Genomic DNA, 6,323 nt, shown 5'->3' on the forward strand with positions numbered 1-6,323 from the left:
ATTTTACATTACACTCTCATTTTCTGCTTTGTATATTAGCATCTAACAATTTTAACCTTCAGAATTAACTCATAACATTAGCTCCAAAAACAATTACTTCAGTTTTATCTTTGTTTAATTGACACATCCAGTTGTTGATTTGTTCAGTGCACTTACTCAGCGCTTGTACTGGACCATAGTCTCCTGACATGACATCGACATTGTTATGTAAATTTGTGTGTCGTCTGCATAATTATGGTAAGATATTTTGTTGTTTTCCATAATCTGAGCCAGTGGGAGCATGTAGATGTTAAACAGAAGAGGCCCCAGAATGGAGCCTTGGGGAACTCCACATGTGATTTTTGTCCACTCTGATGCGTAATTACCTATAGACACAAAGTAGTCCCTGTCCTTTAAGTAGGATTCAAACCAGTTTAGTACTGTGCCAGAAAGTCCCACCCAGTTTTCCAGTGCGTCTAGTAATATGTTGTGGTGGACCGTGTCAAATGCAGCACTGAGATCCAATAATACCAAGACTGAAATTCTGCCTCTGTCTGTGTTTCAGTGGACGTCAATGAAGACCTTAACAAGAACAGTCTCAGTGCTGTGGTGTGCTCGAAAACCTGACTGGAAGACATCAAAACAGCTGTTTAATGCCAAGAAATTGTTCAGCTGTTGAAGAATTATTTACTTAGAAATGGGAGGTTTGATATGGGCCTATAATTGTTCATTAGTGACATGTCTAGATTGTTCTTTTTTAAGAGTGGCTTGATGATTGCAGTTTTCAGGGCCCGTGGGAAGAAACCTGAGAAGAGACATATTGACAATTTGATCTGAGGCCAGAAAAAAAGGCTTGAAAAAGCCTGTTGGCAGAATATCAAGGCAGCAGGAGGAGGATTTCAGATGTTGTATAACGTCCTCCAAATTTATATGGTTAATAGGATCTAATTGTGTCATGCTATTTGAATTGATTTTAATTGGACACAGGGACAACACATATCATGTACCTGATATGGAGGCACTGGTCTAATTTTCTAAATTTTGTCAGTGAAGAAGGCGGCAAATTCATTGCAGTCCAGAAGAAGAACCGCCTTGCATTTCTCAGTTCTAAATTATAAATGCGTAGGCTCTCTTTGTAGATGTCATAATGAATTTGGAGATTTGTTTTTGCCACCTGCATTCAGCTTTACAACACTCTCTTTTTTCTTTTCTTACCAGTGTGGCATTTCTCCATGGAGATCTTTTCTTACCAGAGACAGCCTTCACCTTAGTGGGTGCAATGGCATCAATAACATTTGTAATTTTAGAATTGAAGTTATCTACAAGCTCGTCCACTGAGACCCAAGAGAGGGCGGGTGTGGAAGAGAATGCATGAATACATATTTCACTGGTGTTTTCAGTGATATACTGTTTTGTGATTACCACTGTTTGAACATTTATGTGCACGGAGATAGCACTCTCAAAGAAAAGACAGGAATGAGCAACGTCAGTCACCACAACCTTAGAAATGTTCAGACTTTTGGAGATGATTAAGTCCAGAGTTTGCCTCTTGATGTGTGTGGACTCACATGCTGAGTCAGTCCATAGTTATCAAGAACACAACACAGTTCTTTAGTCTCTCTGTCCTGGGGGCTGTCAACATGGATGTGAAAATCACCAACCATAACTACACAGTCAAAGTCAATACAGATTATAGACAGCAGTTCATTGAAGTCATCAAAGGTAGTATTAATAGTATTTAGAAAGGTCTGCCAAAATTACGGACAAAACATGATTTCTCAGAAACAAAGATTTGGACAGAAATTCTGCAGTGACATTAAAACTAACCAATCATTTCAGCTCTAAGATTAGAATTCAAACTGAACAGTACAGCAGCAAATACAGCACTTACAGTAATTAATTTAAGTAGCTTTTCTTCCTTAATTGAATCCTTATACAAAGTTCTGTGAGATCTGAACTAATCACAAAGACAAAATACTGTGAGTACTTTGATTAATACGCATATTAGAATTTCTGATGAAACCAGAGCAGAAATCGGAGCTAAATAACAACATCCATGAAAACCAAATTATATTACCATTATATTAGATCTGGCTTAAGTTGCAGGACTAGTGTTTTCACTGGTCTCAGTGGGCTGTGGTCCTGAATCCACTCTGCTGCTCTGGTCCTCCACTCTGGCTGCTGTCTGCAGAGTTACTGCTGATAAATGCAGAACTGGTGATTTAGAAAAAGCTTTTCAGACCTTCCTTTATGTGTTTAGCTTTGATATTCGAGTCAGCCACAGTCCACTGCTCGCTTGGCCAGCGTTAAAATTATGTTAAAAAATACTTTCACAGAAACAGTAAGGAGGCAGCTACCGAACAGAATGTGACTGGCTGGGAGAGGGAGACAGGGAGAAGACAGCCATCCAGAACTTCCAAGACAGCTCACTCGACTGGGCCGAACACCAGAGCCCAGCTCCCTCTCTCCCTCTCTGGTGCTTTCTTTCCTTTCATTGAGCCTTTCACCCAATTTGCTGCAGGCAACCTCCCGGTACTCCAGATGGCCACTCCGTCCTTGGCCACCATCGTCTTTGAATTACCCGCCCTTTACCAACCTGCACACAGTCTGAGGTCCTCAGGCAGGAACCTGTTGGCACCTGTTGTCAAGGTGAAGACTAAAGGGGACAGAGCTTTTGCTGTAAGGGCACCTCGACTATGGAATCTGTTTTTAAAAACCCTTTTTATCGAAGAGCTTTTGTCACTTGATTTAATCTGGGTGATATGTCTTGCATGAGTGTATTAATATGTATATGTGGGTTGGTGTGTGTAACAAGTATGTGGTGTTTATGACATTTTGTAAGGCACTTTTTAATCTCTGGTTTTATTTATTTGATTATTATTATTATTATTATTATTATTATTGTTGTTATTATAAATGGTGGGTTGGTTCCAAAGATTTTTTGTAACTTAACATTTGACTTTGAGCAACACAATCGACTTTTGTAAAAAAAAAAGTCTTAAGTGCCAGTTGTCAAATATTGCATGAGCATTATGCTTCTATCAAGCAAAACTTGCGATGCTGACTTTTATCCAGGTGCCATGACTAACAGTGCAAGATCAGAAAAAGTCCAAACTGAGTTAAGTCTGAAGAAGTAGTTCTCTCACAAACAAAATGTGCCTTCTTGTTTGCATCATTTATTTAATTGCAGTGAGGGAGCTACAGAGTACATATGTATGTTATTAAGTGATAGAAAGTACTTTACTGCAGCTCCTCATTATAGCTCCCACAGTGCAGTCTGATATCATGTTGGCTGTAAATTACATACCTTACCATGGCAACATTGATGTTTCAACCCAATATAAAGTAGCTATTTGTGCACCAATACAGACAGTGTTTTAAATTATTTTGACAAACTCATAACTGGAGGCTCAATTTGTCTCTCAACTGTCACAGAGAGAACATTTCGTCCTCCTCTGCTCACATCCAGTGCACTACATGTCCCCCACTTCGACCACAACATCTTGCAAAAACGGCAACCACACCTTCTCCCACGAGACAAAAGTTTCAGTCGGTGTGAGGAGTTTTTAAAATCACTCCAAAGCTGGGAATACTCTCCAGGAATATTCTCAGAAAGTTTGTGAATACAGCCCCAGGTGAACTTACAGCAAAGATCATTTGAGGCAATACAACAGTGAACGGATGTCTGAGGACACATGAAACCTCCTCAGGACACGAGTCAGGAAGACTGCTCTGCTTTTCCACTCTGTGGTCTATTTTCCTCCTCAAACCATCATTTTCTACATCTTCTATTTGCATTTAATAATCATGCCTTGCAGGAATGAAACATAATTCATTGTGCTGATGAAAATTAAAACTCCTGCTTGCTTTTCTGTCTCTCTCTGCACTGCTGCTGTTTGAAGGTCTTCAACTCTTCAGCGCGGAGATTTCTTGCTTCAGGTATGAAGTTTGATGTTTCACCTGCAGGGAGGAGTCCGTCTCTGCAGACCATCAGCAGCATCTGGACACCAGAAGCGGTGGGAATCTGTCCCGTGCAAATAGGGCTCTGCTGGTGTCCCCCATGCTCTCTTGTATAGATAACTTCTTCAAACGCTTCTTTGAAATATTAACCTCACATAGCTCAGAAGCAGCGTTTCTCAAGAGGATAAACCCCTGGGGAGGTCTGGCAGAGTGCGACGTTTGATCGCTGTTGGAGTTCTGGTGTGTTGATCCACTATGGCGACATACACACTGTCAATCCTGGGCTGTGATTATTTATGAATGAGAGTGAATGTCATTACATTAGACGAAAGTGACAAAACTCTGGGTACATCCCAAATCCCAATTTGATCGCACTTTTCTTGACCTGGAAATCGTCCCGGTCTGCCATCATGAAGGAAGCTCGAGTGCTTTTATTTCTGCTGTGAGGCTCGAGGAGGGTTCTCTGAGACACGAAGCAACAGCTGATGTTATGTATTTACTTTTACTCTTATGGACTTTATGTGCTTATGTTTACTAGATTAATTGTACTTCCTATAGGGACGGATTTTGCAGATTTTTGTGAATCCAGTTTTCGTGTAACTGCACTAATTCATTTGAATGCTTTTGTTCTAACTCTTGTTTATGGAATCTCATCGATTTCTGATTTGTAATCACTATCATTGAATTTCTTGTCCAATACTATTAATACTGTTTCACTTTATTAATATGACGGCGGGACTGTTTCTGCTGGACTGCCGTGTGTTTGTGTGACATCTCTACACTCTGTCTAATGTCTTATCAGAAACTCCAGTTCTTCTTCTCATTTTTCTCCAGTTTCTCTCCTTTTTCTTCTCGTCTATGTACGTACAGAAAGAGGACCGAGTGCAAACTGCTGCTGTAGCCTATAGTACTCAGAAACTGATGTCACATAATGCTGCATTCAGGTTGCTCAGGGGTTAATCATGGGTACAATACACTTCATTACAAATTGAGAAATGTAACGTGAACGACCAGTCGAGCAGGTTGCATGATGGGAGAAACTCCAGCCACACAGTTCCACAGTGTGCTGCTTCATTGGTCATTTTCATTATGTGTTTTGTCTCTCCGGCAGTAAACGTACATTTATTTCAAGTTCCTTTCAGTCACAGTCTAAAATTTTGCTTTACTTTGCGTTCAGTCTAGGGCTGCAGCTAACAATTATTTTCATTATCGATTAACTTGCTGATTATTTTTCTGATTAATTGATTCATTGTTTAGTCTATGAAATGTCAGAAAATACCCAGTTTCCCAGAGTTTAGTTCATTTATCCACTGGCCGTTTTTCACATTATCGTTTAGTTTTGATTGGTTGATGAAAAGTGTAAAACATTTCGTCAAGTGGTTGCTTTTCATTTAGTTTTCATATTGTTTTCGTAGTGAAACAATGACTATTTTTCACTGAGCCGTGTTTGAGGCGTACGATTTTAACTGATACCTGCCAGCCAATCAGAAATGAGTATTATATGCAGCTGTAGCGGACCTTACATGGACTAAACGACAAAATTCACCAAATCCTGTTTGGTAGTTGCTATTAAGCACGCTGTACACAGGGTTATGTTGACTCGCTCCCTTTAAGGCATCTGTGGGTAACCATAGCAACAGCAGCGCTGGACGGTGTAAAAGCAGATGTTGTGTCACCGCCTTTGTTTGGGGTATTGTTAGTGTGTGTATGAATTAACAGCCACACAGGGTGCAGCCAAAAGAGAACTTATCAGTCTCATTAATCCATGCAACTCCTACACAGCCTTGGTATAATAATATTTTTGTCTCCCACTTTCGACCACAGCAGCCAGTAGCTTTTCTGTAACTTCTAAAGCAAAAATGCTCAATCATTAACAGAGGATCAAATTGTGCGGATGCAGGAGCAATCAAACAGAAAGCTCTACAGGAGGGCCAGGCTCTTTTTTCTCTTAATAAATCCTTCTATCAAGATGTCCGCTTCAGTGTGTGTGTGTGTGTGTGTGTGTGTGAGACGGGACTATTTCATAGCAGCTTCTGATGATGTCACTTATCTTTTGAAACAAACATGGAAACTCCGGCTGAGCCCTAATCCCCAGATCACACTCCTGTCAGGCTGGGATCTCCGCTTCACTTGGTTTGGAGAGTACACACACCAAGTTTAAAAGTTTCTCCTGCTGGGGTGGAATTATAATCATGTTAAAGGAGGAAACAAGCCTCTGGCCTCGTCCACTGTTACATCTCATCAGTGTGAGGTTCAGGTCCTGCAGTGATTTACTGTTGTAATCTACTTTTTTTGATGAACCCATTTACCCCCAACCTGCCTCGTCTACTTCTGGTTCTGTTAACGATTTCCTACATTTCCCAGAATGCCTTTCTATAACTTTA

General features: G+C 40.4%; 1 long non-coding RNA gene across 1 annotated transcript; it reads left to right on the top strand.

Annotated features, from left to right (window-relative positions):
* Window positions 1–549: 549 nt before the first annotated feature.
* LOC122875320 lies at window positions 550–5,907 on the top strand. The gene is made up of 2 exons (XR_006377801.1): window positions 550–2,658; window positions 3,882–5,907. It is a non-coding gene; the product is annotated as an uncharacterized LOC122875320 (long non-coding RNA).
* Window positions 5,908–6,323: the final 416 nt, after the last annotated feature.

Source organism: Siniperca chuatsi, linkage group LG4, assembly GCF_020085105.1.
Source record: "Siniperca chuatsi isolate FFG_IHB_CAS linkage group LG4, ASM2008510v1, whole genome shotgun sequence".
Taxonomy (NCBI): domain Eukaryota; kingdom Metazoa; phylum Chordata; class Actinopteri; order Centrarchiformes; family Sinipercidae; genus Siniperca; species Siniperca chuatsi.